Source organism: Larimichthys crocea, chromosome X (genome assembly GCF_000972845.2).
Source record: "Larimichthys crocea isolate SSNF chromosome X, L_crocea_2.0, whole genome shotgun sequence".
Taxonomy (NCBI): Eukaryota; Metazoa; Chordata; class Actinopteri; family Sciaenidae; genus Larimichthys; species Larimichthys crocea.
Window position 1 is genome coordinate 14,490,775 of NC_040020.1, and position 15,990 is coordinate 14,506,764.

A 15,990-nucleotide genomic window follows, 5' to 3' on the forward strand; every position below is an offset into this window, starting at 1 on the left:
CAGCTTCCTCTGGTTAGAACAACTCTGTCACTGTCAATTAAATAAATATCAGTTTTACTCTGATTAACATGCCACAAAAATGATTAATTCTACTCCCAGTTCATGAAAGATTCTACATTTGCATTTGGTCTTTCCTGTGTAAATTACTTTGGCACACACATAATGATGGGAGTGATTTAATGACTGTGCATGATCAGAGATACTTTCTGAGGCTAAAGAGGAAGAAAAGACAAAATAACAAGCAGAACTAAACAAACATAAGGCGGCGTGTCGTGCATATTCAGTGACAGTGGCATTTTCCCATCCACAGACGTCACTTTTGGCTGTTGAGTTCCAACAAGAGTCTACAGCCAGGCTAGCAGCTGTGAGGCTGCACTAATGTGCACAGCTGTGCTTAGAGTGATGCTGACATCAGTATGTTAACAGTGACATGCTAATGTTTAACAGGTACCATTGAATTAGCATGTTAGCCTAACATTTGCTAATAAACACAAAGCCCAGGTAGGACTGATGGGAATGTCTTTCATGCCGCTATTTGGACAACAGTTAGTTTTGGATAAATTGAAAGGTCAGAGGACCACCAAAGTCATTAGGATGTATTTTCTGTGAAGACATGCATGCTAAAGCCTGCAGAAATGGTGTGCCTCAACAAGTGACAGGCTTTTTCCAACATCAGTCTGAAGAGATGTAGGATTTAGGATCTTGCTGGAGTCACATCAAGCCCGTAAAAAAGTAATTTGTTGCATTTTTAGTTGAATCTGATGAGAGCGCAGACATTTACAGATGTTGCTCAGCTGACTATGTTCATGCATGATGTTGATGAGAGTTTGCCTCGGTGATGAGTTCCTTCAGTTGCAAAAAACACACATTACAACAGCGAATGACATTTTCAGCTCTCGCTGTAGTGCTGTGCAGTATCTGGTTTCCAGAGCAAGATAAACACTGAGTACCCTGTAAAATGCTGCTTCAGAGGCTTTTGCACTCAGAGCAGGTTACAGTTCTCTGAAAAACAATGAATACGTCATCATATTCAAAGAGGATGAACACTGTACATTTATCCTGTGAGATCAAGTCGGGCTGTATGTGGCCTTTGAACTCAAATGAGTTTGACATCTCTGCACATAGGGGATCTACAAAGTCATTAAGATTCATCCTCTGGTGATCATGATTATCGGATGCACATTTCATGAAAATCCATCCTAAAGTTGTCAAAAATATATCGCTTTGAATCATATATGTGAGCTTCATGGCGGCACTAAAACAAAAGTCACAAAAGTCAGAAGATCACCAAAGTAATTTAAGATCAAACTGCTGAGGACCATGAATATCAGCAGAAAATTGCATGCCAATCCACCCAATAGTTGTTGAGATATTATGACCAAAGTGGTGGACCAATGGACTGATATCGCCAGGTCCACACTACTAGCGTAGATATTAAAAGCTGCTCACAGTGAGGTCTCTGGATTATCCAGAGCGTGTTGAACTCTGTTTGGAAAGAGTACTACATTTTTTAAATGTCATCTTTCATGGTGGTGTGCACTATGAATTAAATATCATCCACGATCAATGTATGTGAGTGGTGACAAAAATCAGACAAAAAATATCAAAAACATTTGAGTGAACTAACCCTTTTAACTTAATAGCACATGGTTTATTAGATCATAAACAGTGCAGTAAAGAAACAAATTGGCTTGACACACAAGCTGAATTTCCACCCTCCAGCTTGTTGTGGCACAACTTGTCTCTTTACACAGGGCCTAAAAGCCTGAAAGCGTATTTTCTGGTACTGGATGTACAGTACATCCAGCCTGGTTGTGCTGCTTGGCCAACTGACTTTGCTTGCCAAACACATGTATGGCAAAACTGACTCTCCAGGCTGCAGCAAAGCGTGACACATCCAGGCAGACGTGCTCCCTGGCCTGGGGAAGAGAAGTAGAAGCAGCATCTGAAGCCCACACAAATACAAACACACACTTAGATGTATACATTCAGTTTAATAATGTACACAAAACCTTCAATAATAAAAAGCACACTGCTCCCTATCTTTTTTCACCCTCCCACCATCTCTCTCTCACACATACACACACACACTCCCTAGTGGATAAATCAGTCCTTTCATGCTCTGTCGTCTGTCTGGCCCTGTTCTACTGTGTTTCTATAATAGAGAAGGAGCAGTCTCCCTCTTTTACTATTCCAATGGTCACACATGTGTTCAAAGGACTTCTCTGGAGTCAATCTACAAGTACACTATCAACTAAAGATGGGGGACTTACAGCATGTGTAATGACTGAGGAGGATAGATCAGCCTAATGAAATGAGTGTGTGTGCACGTGTGTATGTGTGTACGTGCGTGAGGATGGTGAGGAATAATTTGCTCTTAAGTGATAAGGCTGGAGGTAATAGCTTTTTGAAATAGGACCAGGACGATGATGAAGATGGGCTGATTAACATGAATATAATAATGTTATCATCGCGCGGTAATCAGGTGATGACTCAGTGTTGATAATGATGGTGTTAATGATGATGATGGTGCCCCTGTTGAAAAAGATCTTTAAGGGACAAGATTTCTATAGAGTAACTATAGGCTACAATAAGAACAGACACATTTACTGTGTTTTTAAACATTTTAAATTGTACATCCATATTGGTAGAGCGTGTGTGTGTGTGCAAGATACACTCATCCATAATTTACACATCCCCAACACAATAGGGACCATCCTAATATATTGCTCCATAGCCCTATATAAGTACATTATTATGGTCAAAAATCCCACAGGGTGTTTTTAAATATTGTGCTAATAGTTGACTGCAAGAGATTCAGAGATCCAGAAACTATAGGAAGAAGTCACTATATGATAACTAATAATAATATATACAACATTTCACTGCAGGAATATTCAAAGTTCTACAGGACAGTTTTAAAAATAACTTTCAGTACCATTGAAAACACCCTTCATCATTGGTTTATTCTTTCTTCATTAATGGTTAATAAGTGATTCATTAATATGACGTAGCTTAGTTATAATCCATTAACAAGTTTGGACTTACCAGCAACTAACAGAATAATAATTACTTGTGTTAATATTAATAAGTTGCAAAGTCACCACAAGGTCATAATAGTACAGAAACATTTCATGTGGTACCACTTCAGCCCATTTCTAAAGGGTTGTAAGTAATGTTAGACATCATGAAGATAGGAAACACATGTATTTATTATATATACTGTATGTTGTATAAGAAGAATCAGAAGAAGAAGATTAACTTTATTGATCCCCTAGTAGGGAAATTCATTTACACTCAAGTTTTATGCATATAGGCCCGAAATATACAACCCCCTGCACACACAGGGCTTATAAACATGCAAATGTAGAGAGGTGGTGGAGTGATAGTGCCCTGGGAGCGGTTAGGGGTTCAGTATCTTGCTCAAGGACGTCAGACTTGAACCGGTCACCCTACGGTTCCCCAAGCCAAGTTGCTATAGCCTGAGCTACTCTAAGATATTATTTAGTAACTCTTAATGAAGGCATTAGTTACAACATATAAACTGTTTATAAAGATTGCATTATTACCAATAGTGCTTTATAAGATGTCTTTCAGCATGAGTGTTTGTGCAGCGGCTTGCAGTGCACTACAGTATGTTGTAATTATCATGTTGTGACCTGTTTTTAACAGAGTAGGCCTATTAATAAATACTCATGGGCCCTTTCAATTTCTAAAACCCAACGCTAATGTATATATTTTCTTATCTTGTTTTACTACTGCTCTATAAAGCATTAGTGTATTATTCATTAAGCATTAATTCGGGCATTTGTTACAACACATCAGTCATTTATAAAGGGTGCCTTACTAGAACGTGGTGCTGAACTTTGTGCTCTGATGAAGACACAGTCCAAGTTCACATTGAGTTATTGTCTGAAAATGACAGAGGGACCTACACACAGTCCACAGGACCACATGAATATTATGTTAATTAGAATACGTATTGATTTTTGAATGCCATGATGATAGTGATGATGTTGGTGGTGGTTGAGGGGGTGGTGGTGATTATGAGGGATGATGGACACAATACCGATAATAATCACTTCCGAGAGAGAGAAAGGGAGAGAGAGAGAGAGAGAGAGAGAGAGAGAGAGAGAGAGAGAGAGAGAGAGAGTATATGTGAGGGGATGAAGAGATCAAGAGAGGAAAAAGAGACAAAACGGGGAAATTATAGGGAGTGAAAACGTGCTGAGAGATTTTCAAGAGTCACGTTATTACTGAAGAGAGAGAGAGAGAGAGAGAGAGAGAGAGAGAGGAGAGAGACAGAGAAAGGAGAAAGACAGAGAGAGGAGAGGAGAGGAGAGAGGAGAGAGAGAGGCGCGATAACTGCGTTTGTCCTTCTCAGTTTTGTGACCGGCTGACGGGCAGAACGGGCGACGGACGAAGAAACTTGAGACAATCACACCGAGAGGCGACATTCAAAAGGTAAATTCACAGTCAGTCTGCCTGAAACCAGATAATCCTGTCATTGTCAGCGTGTATGATTTTATTTTTTTCTGCACGGCGGTCAGGTTGACTGAAGATCAGACCTAGTTTCCCCTCGCTTGTATTTGGGAATTGCGTTTCTCTCTGCCTGGCCGCTCTTTGGCACCGCTGCTTGGCATTCATCAGATCACATTTTAAATTGAATTTACGGTACGTGGCACTTTAAATACTTCAATATCAATTTGGGGTTTGCTTTAAATGTTTCCGTGAAATTGATGCATGAGGTTTATTCTTCACCACGGTCCGACTCCGTGCGTATTTGCGAAAGCCCGAAGGGTTTTTTTTACAGGATTTCTGCTGTTATAAAAGTACAGCTTTAAAGCTTCATGTAAAATGTGCGCTGATTTATAGTTATTACATATTAAGAAATATTACATAATGGACGACATTGAGCACACAGTCCTAATTGGGAGCTTGGTCAAAGAGATTGAGGACCTGTCCGCTGGCACACACTCGTATGTGCTTTTATGTGCGGGAATTTCAGCGCCATAATAACTGTTGTATACACTGATTGATTCTTTTATAGATCCATTTATCGATTTTCCTAGATTTGTAGTCCATGCCTTTTACGACCACAAGGTGAGGAGAGGTTGTCACTTTTTTCTTTTTTTTTTTCTTAAACAAATTGGACGGGCGCAATATTTTTACGCGTGCGAGCCGTTTCCCAACAGACTGCGTGCGTGTGCGCACTCCTGTCTGTCTGCACACAGCAGTTACCAAAGGACGGCGGGGGTGGTGCCGGTGGTGGTGGGGAGGCAGCGACTGACAGACTGTCACATACCGAGCACCGACACCCAGGGGCAAATATTTTACCTGCAAGCCGTCCGTATGCGCAATTTCTGCGTGGTTCAGCGCGTCTCTAATGAGGTTGATCGGCTCCGAGTCGCTTCAAAACCCCGGCTTAATTGCGTCCATTTATTACGAGACCCTATAAGTCGGTGATAATAAGTATTTGGCCTCACATCCAGTGGTGTGGGTGATGCGTTTGTGTTTGTGCAAAATGCTCCTTTTTTTTTTAACGCCGTGCCCAAATGTAATAATGTTTGTGTTTGTGTGAAAGCATCCATTGCCCTTTTGGGAAATACATTTGCTTAGATTTATGACCTGCCTCCTCAGGTTATATCGATTATTGTTGCCTGCTGTGTACTATATTTTTGTAAGAGCAGGAAAACTGGGTCTGCCATATCTATATATAATTCCTTGATGTTGTAGAGAGCGCAGCCAGGTTTTGATACAGTCATCTGTGCAGCTGGGTCAGTTTTCAAGTGCAGAATGTGTGCTCTTAAACCTTGTTGACATATGCAACCCCCCCTCCACATGTGTGTGCAAAGCTCATGTATGATACATCACTGTGGCACAGGGTGCAAAGGTACCATCAGTTCAATGTGTGGGGACATCATGACTATGTTTATATGTGTCAGGTATGACCTGTGTTTCTTCATGAGGACTTTCCTGCAGTTTTGTCTCGGAGCTAGGGATGAGAAGAGGTCGACTAGTCATTGGGCACGCACTCTCTCGTCTTCTAATGTGGTTAAGAGAGAGATCGCGGCAATCTGTGTGTCAGCATTCAGTTAGTAATTGTTTACACCAGATAGCTCCTGTATTTACCCAGCTGGGGACGGAAGAGCGATAGGGAGAGATGTGAAGGAGGGCAGAGGAGGAAGATGTAGAGGGGAGGTTAGGAGACATCAAGGGAAGAGAGGTGGGGTAGTTAGATGGGAGAAAGATGGAGTACATGAAAGGTGGACAGAGCTAGGGGTGGGGCAGTACATGAGGAGAGATTAGAAGAAAGACAGGAAAATGAGTGGAGAGTAGGAGGAAGTGGAAAGGGGAGGGCTGGTGGTGGGAACAGACAGGTCACACTGAGTCAGTGACTTATGCTGGCGATAAAAGTGCCTGAAGAATAGAAGCTGGAAAGAGAGGCGCTGTAGTTGTGACAAGTGAGGGACACACCAAATCCCATTAGCGGACATTACTGTGTATTATGGCCGACAGGAGAGGAGGGAGTTTGGGATAGATGGTTGGATACAGAGAGAGAAGGGAGGATGGAATAGCACCAAGGACGTATGTGTGTGTGTGTGTGTGTGTGTGTGTGTGTGTGTGTGTGTGTGTGTTCAAGAAAGAAACCAGAGAGTTGGAGGATGTGCTGGGAACAGATTTTGAATTCAGGTCTTGAATGAAGAACAATTTTCCTCCACCAATCTTACATAACCTTGTTGCCTCTCCTGCCCGGAGTGCCTTGTAAAGTTTTGCCAGGGAGACAGATTAATTACTAATTATGTTCCACAGACTCCACTGGCTGTCTTTCTTTAAAGACTCAATCAAACTTCATCAATGGCGTGCACCCCCCCCGAAGATGTTAGGGATGCTTCTAAACATGCTCATGAGCTTTCTATGGTGAGAAAACGACTTCACATGTAACCGCCCCTATGGGAAGCGCACACAGGGAACATGGTAAACGATCAGTGAGCCTCTATTTCCTTTTGATTCCTTCCTAATGAGAATGGGAGAACTCCCAAGATGTGCACCCATGGGGGCTTTTCTCTTCCGACAGAGTGTGTGGCAGTCGACGGACGTGTACCATTCATTAGCTGACAATTCAGTGAAATGAATCAGACAACACGGCCTCCCAGGGATCCTCGTGGAGAACAAGGAAATAAATGCTTAGTGCTCAAGACATGAACATTCCCCAGGGCCACCGTACACAAAGATAATGTAATGGCAGAATTCCCTTTCTGATTGTTTCAAAAGGAAAAAGGAAACAAGGAGCTTCCAGGATCTAACATCGCCTCAGATCACGCTTATTACTCCCCTTTTCTTGCTTTCCAGGCACGGGAAGATGGAATGAGCTGTATAAAACCTTTGGTAGAGCACTTTTTCTCTAGTGTCAGTCTCTTGAAGGGGAAGTGTAAAGCCGGTGACTCTGCAGTGACTTTGTGCGGAACTGAATCTCAACTATATCATCTCCAATTACCTACTCAAGGCATTTAACTGACGAGCCATTTTTCATCCATACGTGATGCTCCCTTTAAACTCCAAATAGATGTGAAGGATGATGTACTATACCTTCCGTCTGTGCCCTTTGATGGCGATCGTGCATCAAACGAGGTGAAGACACATGATTGCTGATGCTGACTTTTTAAAACGGGGGGGTGAGGGGGCGGGGGGGACTCACCAAGTGTTTCACGATGAGCATTCCCCTGGAAAAGTGTGGGGTTTATCTTGAACATCCTTCACGGTTTTACTCAGTGTCCCCTGTATGCAGTGCTGTGTCCCCAGTCTCTTCTGATGCAGCGTTGCATCCCCAGTGTCCCCAGACTTAGGTTAGAGCCAGACACGCTGACCCCAGCCCGGCAGTGCTATGTTGAGACATAGAGCCACTCTCTCCCTGGTGGTGATGGGAGGGGTGGGTCATTTAGAGAAAATGGCTATGTCTAGCAGTGCAGTGTTTTTCCCCTGTGGGACGGTGCTGCAGAGTCTGTCACGGTCTGATTGTTCTCAGACCAACAACGCTGTTTACTCCTAATGTAGGCAGGTGGGGATGCATATATGCAGGTACATATTCAAAAGAGGACACACGCACACACCTGTCTGAGACTTTGAAAAGTCATGCATAATCATTGTCTTCAAACAGTCTCGAAATCGTACACGCACACACGCACATTATTCTGATTTCCCTCAATTTTCTTCCTTAGGCTAGAATTCGAAAATATGGAGGCGCATTCTCTCTCTGCTGTCGGCAGGGGGTCTGTGTTACTGCCGGAGTGGACTGCATTTCAGAGTGGGATGTGAGATTGGTGGACGCAACTCCTGGCTCGGTGGTGGATGGGTGGGATGAAGAAGGACTCCAGTGAAAGGAGCGCGGTAGCTCGCTCCACTGGAGACATTATTATACAGAAAGACGGGAGGCTGCTCCAGGCTGAATATGTGTGTCAGTGTGTGTGTGTGTGTGTATTTACATTTATACCCTACTGTGTAGAAATGACAGAGGAAAAGGGCAAGAGAGTCAGACATTGACAGAAACGAGAGAGCCTACATGACTGTTGGTTGTATGTGTATAAGTTGGTTAGAGACTTGGTGCCACTGGCTGAAAGATTGTGGGATTGAGCTAAATTGAATCTTTTCTCTAGTTATTTCTCATGAAAAGTTGAATTTGAGCCAGGGATCGAGTGCTTGATAAGAATTTCTTTGTATTTCTGTCAAATTCTACTGGAGAGAATTCAATGTTGGCAAAGGTGCACAAATATCAAGTGTATGAATTAGGAAGAACACTATATGAATAATGAGATTCCCAGGGTCCCTGAACTGAAATGAAATAAGCAAAAAATGAACTTGTGCTGGACAGAAATGCATAACTTAGTAATTTGTAACAGTCAGCGCCGGTCCTGGCCACATTTGCGCCCTGGGCGAACTCCCCCCCTTGCTTTTTCGGGCGTTCGTGCGCCCCCCACGGAGAATGCGCCCTGGGCGGCCGCCCACATTGCCCATAGCTAGGACCGGCCCTGGTAACAGTAATGTGTCTACTCTTTTTTCAATAATAAATATTGTAAGAATTGGATGACTGCTGTGGGATGTGTTATCTTGTGCAAGGGACAGAACACACGAAGTGAAAGGCACAGTGCTATTTGCTTCTGCATATTCAAGGAGCTTGTCTGGCCCCAGCCCTCCTGATTCCAATCTGCTATGCATTGCAAACAGCACTGTGATAGTGTCAACATCTATCTTCCGGTGAACACAACTGGACTCGGCACCAAACACAACCACCAAACAACCAAAACCACCAAAACTAGCAGTGGTCAGTCCGGAAGAGAATACAGTGGGTGGAGGAATACCAAGGTAGTTTACTTAGTCTTACTTGTCTCCTGGCATCCCAGTGCTGAGTCAGTTCCATTAGCTGCACGTCTGACCGAGGCAGTTTGCGGTTCACTACTTAACAAGCTTTTGCAATTACTGAAGACATGCGCCAGCTGATAATTAAAAAAACTCTCATATGTTGTGATGTTGTGTCATGTTGACATGTTGCATCAGCAAATTAACGTTCGCTTTACTTGCATTCTGTAAGCCTTCATTTAACTCAGCCATGGCTAAGTTTAAGGTCATGACACCTGGTCATTGGTCACACTGGTGGTAACTTGCCAAACACTGCTTAAACCCATCCATGTCAAGACAATTGATTTATTTGTCTTGCACTAATTTAAATGTAAGCCTCCAACTGACTGGATGATATATTAAACAGATAAAATCCTCCCTGTGTAACTCGCATTAAGCTCAAACCTGTTTTAAATTGTTAATTGGTTAATTTATGGAGATATGCCCAGGAATTAAGCTTGCCCATAACATTCATTTAAATAATGACTCATGGTGGTGGGAGGACTAGGTGTACAAAAGAAGAACAGATCAAACAACAGGCGTATCAGTCACATAGCCCAGATTGCATTACTTACATGTACAAGGATAATGAAGGTGGAATCCATAAGGGGGTCAAATCTCACTTAGCTGCAGTGAAATAGAGGAGGCTACAATTAGCATTTTGGAATCACATGGAAGCACATGGAATCATAATATAAACCCTAATATTTCATACACAATTCGATGTCTAGTATTCAGACCTCACATTTGGGTGGAAATCTTTATAGAAATGACAGCATTCATTGGCTTATTATTTACTTGTCCCTGTTTTAAACTCATTAACACATCTGAAATTGAAAGCACTGACTGTGGCTACTTAAAACACAATTTAGGAAGACTTTAAAAAGCTTTGCAACAAAAGGTGCCAGTGACTTTAAGATGAAATTTATCATACTCAGGAAAAAGAACATATTTCTAAACAATTGCTTTTCAATAGAAATGTTTGCTTGTACAGAAGGTAGCTAATTTCTTTGTGTTAGTTATGACTTGTCACCTTTTATCATGGCTGACAGTATTACTGGGAAAACGCTCCGTGTGCCTGAGGTAAGAGTCACTGTGTAGGTGTTTGCTTGTGCTGGTGGTAATGTGCACAGCTGCATGTATCACTCTGCGTTGTGTGTGTGTGTGTGTGTGTGGCCATGACAGAAGGAAACCTACAGTATAAGCTGCCACCCCTGACATAGGAGTCCTGTAGGAATTGAGTAAATCCTATTGTAAATTTGCCTACTCCATGAAGATAATTGGCTTATTCCTGTGTTAAATAGCTGGTCCTACAGGACACCGACTGGGCTTAGCATGCTCCGTGTAGACAGTGTGTCTGTACCTTTGCTTCTTAGGGACTGAGAGACACATTACATACTGAATTACTATACGACAATGATGAACTGATAGCTGCAGTGCATGGCCCAGAGCTCCTGTACGGGGCCTGACATGCATAGTCTGCAAGGGCACGTGTTTGATTCCCAAAAGGTCTCCCTCGTATATGGCTCTCACTACTTGATGCATGAAAAGTAGTTGCAGAGACAAGCTGGTTTAGGGACAATCTGCACATCCAAGTCTTCAGAGCTGTATTCCTCATGCCTTAAGCTCCAAATTTCTGTTTTTCATACCCAAGTCTACACAACAGTTTCAGGCTTCTATTGGGCTTAGATGTAGAGAAAGTGTTGCTTTGCCGTACCTAAATCATTATCCACACATCAAACAACGTCTGGGTTTCACTCTGTTACTTTGAAGATTCCTTCCTCATCAGTCCCACGTCCAAAGGAAACACAGCAGATAAATGTGTGTATGCATGTGCATGCAAACAAGCTTACATGTGGCTCTTTTCATGCCTGTTTTAACCCCATAGTTGCACACTAACCACACTAACAGCATTTGCCTCTGGGCAACTGTTTAGCGATGAACCCAGCTCCAGCTGATCCAGCAGCTCAGAGGAGAGGAAAAAGCACCAAAATGCTCAAACCCAGAAAATGAGAGATTCAGAGATGGATGAATTGTCAGCGGATGTGCAGCTGTTTGCATCTCTGCTATGTGTGTGTGTGTGTGTGTGTGTGTGTGTGTGTGAGGGAAGCTAGCACACATAATTCTGGGACATGACCGAAAACTGTCTAGTTAGAGTGCATCAGGAAATGGATGAAAGGGAGAATTCCCTGCACGTGGTGAGAGGAGAGAGATGCAGCTTCATCAGCGTCTGTGCTGATGGCTGCGGAGTTGCACAAAGACAAGCGATAGACAGTGACTACAATACCTTTTTAAAGCAGTGCTCTGTCTTTGTGGGGAAAAAAAACATGCTGGACATGCTGTGAAGTGAAATGGTTGAAAGCATCTTTTGAAAGGTTGACTGATGATATTGAGAAAGATAGCACCCCAGGGTGTTTTTTTTTTAAAGCTAAAAATATATAAACACAGGGAATGTTTGTTCATCATCGAAGTGTCAGATTACATCGATAAATACCAGGATTTTGATTCTGTGTGATGTACCAAGCAGCCTTTTCTGGCACTATTCCTTTGCAGCATATTCTGGTACATACAAACATGTGTCCAGGTGTGTGTATGTGTGCATCTGTGTGTTTTCCAGCCTCTCTGAAATCACAAGGGCTGAGTTACAAAGCATGAGGTTCATCAGTAGTGTAATTAATGTAGTGCGGTTCAGTTGTCATGCGTGATATTTCAGCCCCGCGATCTACTTGAGGAGGCTTTTTGATGAATGGCCAATTAGAAGCGGACTCCTGAAGCCTGGTGGCTGACTGATCTCTTTTTAATGGCACTCCTGTTTCTTTGATAAAACGCAAAATGAATCATCGATACTCTGGCCCCGAGGAGCACCGAGAACAGAATTTAATTGTAATTGGGTGTGTAGCAGCAGTTTGGGGTCGAGGCAGTGCCTGTGTGTATCCAGGAGTGTGAGAGCACTTTGGTGGTAATGGTGGTCAGTCCCAGTCATACTCTGATGCACATGGCTGCTTTTCCAAAGCATTATATATAATTCACTAAATATATACATGCTGATCTTTATTCCTCCATCTACGCTGATTTACGGAATGTGCATTTCAGCAGCAGTGTGCGAGAGTGGAAGCCCAGCTGTGTGTGCTTACGTCAATATCAAATTGAGCCTCATTGTCACTGTTGTTTTGCTGTTTGATTGCTATTAAAGCGCACTTCAGTTAGGCCTGGCAAGTTTCCCTCGCCATCCCCCCCCCAAAAAAAAAATCAAGACTTAAACTGCACTGCTGTGTTTTTGATGCTTTAATCAAAAAGATTCATTTTACATGCATAATTAATGCATCGGAAACAACAAGAGGGAAAACAGCCTTAAACGTTCAAAGAAATACAAAGTCTCTTTTATTCTCTTTTATTTGCCAGTTTCTCTGAGATGGCCAAGGTGCATTTTGCCGTTTCTCAGAATAGAGAGTGTCATGGCATGAGAGGGGGGTTGTTTGAACAGAAGCTGTGAAAACACACCGTGTAACAATTTGAGCAAGCAGCTAGCATATTGAACCAAAGAGCCCACCAGGAGCTTTTGGACCACCCAACGGGCAGCAAAGGATCTTTGCTACGCCTTTTTATTTTTGCTGTGCTGTTTTTTTTTTTTTTCCTGTCTTGCGGCCACTGGAGATTTTTTTCGCTTCCCTGAGCAAACAGTACAGGTTGAGAATGAGGTGATTAGTGTTGTCAAAATGTCACTGCATCCCCTGCTGGTGTTGCAAGATTGGGACAATAATCTTATAATCTATTACATGAGACTGTAGGAATGTGTTTCTTGTATATGCCTTACCCGCGCACACACACGCTCTCTGATTCTTAGGTTTATGTGTTTCCTGCGGCCTCCCTCCCATGCTCCACTGCACAATGTGACGGGCCTTCTAGTTGAAATTGCGAACCAGACCTTTCACACTTGGTCACAATGGAGCCTTGCTCGGCAGGTAGGCACTTGCGGGAGATACAGAGGGAATCTTATTTGTGGATTTAGGCTTCATAAACATCATTATCATCTCTCTGACCTTGAGTTGCTGCGCTGCTCAGCGGCGACCCCAATTTTGTCAGGAGCCTTGAATGGTGACGTGTGCCGTCTCCCGGGCACATGGGCAATTGAGTCAACAAAAAGGAATTTGTGCAGTGTGTGGCATGTCGGCATGTGCGTTGTGTGTGCCTCAGAGAAGGTGTATACCTATGTACGTGTGCTGACTCAGTAATATTTTCTGCCCCGTTGCCTAGAACCGTCAGCATCTTTCCTCCAAACAAAGTTTTCTGACTGCGCCTCTGCCAGATTTAAACTATGTAGAACATTAGTGTAACAGCCCACGCTCTTAGAATACAGATTTGTTCTTGAGTGCACGCCAAATGGCCTCTATATTTTATGAGCCTTCCCTCTACTAACATACCGTCTTGAGACTAATTATCATGGTCGCACTCAAACACAAAGCTCGTTTATTATTGCATTGACATCACATTTGTTTTGGCTTGGCCTACATGGCAGGGACTTCACAGCACTACAATGCTGGAATCATGTTTTGAGCTTGACAGAGCGTGCTTTGGATGGAGAAGCTGTTCCTTGTTGCATCGTACACTGTGTTAGACAGGAAGGTTGTTTGTTCTTTACAGTCTTGTCACTTGTCTCTTTTCAAGTGGACTGTGTTTTTTTTGGGTTTTTTTATTGTTCGCGCAGGGCTGCTTCACACCAAGTGAGCTGCTCGCTGGGGAGTCATGCCTGATTCTTGGGAAGCGGTTTCCCTCTCTTGGTTCTGGCCTAGAAATGCCTTGATACTTTTTTATTATCATAATACTTTTCCCCCCAGCATATTGTATCTGTACTCTGATTTCAGCTATTTTTATACATACCGCAAGACTATTAATAAAAGCCAAAGTAATGTTGGTTTGAAAAATGGAAATGGTACATGAAAGAGGAATTGAAAGTTTAAAGAAGCTTCAGTAATGGATGTATATTTTTAAATATTTTCTAAAAAGGATTTGTGGAAAGATGTTTTGTGTATAATGCATTAATGTGCACATTGTGTATGGATGCATAACTTATCCCATTTCCAAATAACATCAAGCGATTCACCGGTCTACTATAGCTACAGCCATTTATTTAACGTGCCAACTTATTCCAGTCAAGGGTCGTAAGTTCATTAAAGCCTATCCCAGCATGCACTAGGCAGAAGGCAGGAAACATCCCGGGCAGGTTGCCAGTCGCTCATAGGGTGAGAACAGACAGATGAGCTGAGATAGGCATAGATATTAATCCGCTAATATTTTTGTCCAGCCAAAAAAAATTAAAAATAAACACATTAAACACAAAAACTTAACAGCTTATAAATGAATAGAAGCAAAAATGCATTGCATTACGTCTCCTACTCAACCATGGTAACCTCACACAGGTGTTTCATTTGTTTAAGAGGTAATTGGGAAGCAAATTAAGTTAGTAAACTACAAATAATTTTGTTTAGCGGCTGTGATCAAGCTGCTTAAACAATATAGATGTTTACATTACTTCTATTTAACCTGACATATAACAATTCAATCGCTCAAAATATAAAGGTGAGATGAGAAGTGAAAACGTTTGTGTGGGCGTGCTGGTCTGCTGAGGATAATGTTGACGTGCAGAACATCTGAATATCATTCAGACTGAATGCCGCTGTCAGCTGAATTAATACTTAATACACACTGACAGATCTGTTTGTGTCAGGAGAGGGGTTGACTGAGTATCACAGCACGCTGGATACTAATAATATATTTAATCTTGTTGCAAAAGGTCATACACTTCATATTCTGAACGGTATGTACACCCTGTTTCATCCCAGCCAGATTTATAATAAGTCAGAAAATAAAGGACGTCCAGAGTCTTTCTACTAGAGTAATTAGTCAGTTATGGCCATTTTCACTACCAATAATATGTTGGCATTAGTTACCCAGACAGTGGTCATTGTACTCTCTATCGGTGACCTTTTAAAGCAACATTCAAGCTATCATTTTTTCCACACAATATGTGTATTGTTGGAAAAATCACAGTCATAAAATATGCCAACAACAATCTTGTGTTTTATGTGTACAGTGTAAAAAACAAATTGGGCCTCGATTACAATTTTAGAGAACACCCCCAAAGATATACCTCTATTATTTTTTATTGTAAAAGAGCGACAGAACCAGACAGGTCGTTCTCTGCTCCCCTCTGTTTGGAACCATGAATCTTAAAAGCCTGCAGCAAACATAAATCCCAGTTTAACACAGCAGGGACAGATTGTCCCTCTGGCTGTTTGACATCTCCCCTTATCAGCGAGTAAATGAAATCATAGGTGTCTCCAAACATACTAATCACATGTTATCGTGTGCGTGATGACTGAGGTGACTCCTCACCTGTTGCCAGCTGTTGTTCATGAGACGCTTTTCATTGTGGCAGCAACCACTCTGCCTTCGGTCCAACTGTTTGTCATCCATGATCACAGGCTGTGAAGATGACTACACTGCTGACGTTCAGCTGACTCCCACAAATTGGCTCATCAATTTCATCGCCATTTATGTCTGAGCACTTTCCAAATTGAATTTTTCTCTTCTGAATCG

The 15,990-nt window shown here is 42.4% G+C and overlaps 1 protein-coding gene across 1 annotated transcript in view; it reads left to right on the forward strand.

Annotated features, from left to right (window-relative positions):
• The first annotated feature begins 3,995 nt into the window (after positions 1–3,995).
• The window catches only part of cdh24b (cadherin 24, type 2b), a 143,810-nt gene continuing 131,815 nt past the window's right edge, over positions 3,996–15,990 (forward strand). Inside the window, exon 1 of the mRNA XM_027283347.1 lies at positions 3,996–4,464. The gene's annotated coding sequence lies outside the window, so the exon portion shown is untranslated. The remainder of the gene's footprint in view (positions 4,465–15,990) is intronic.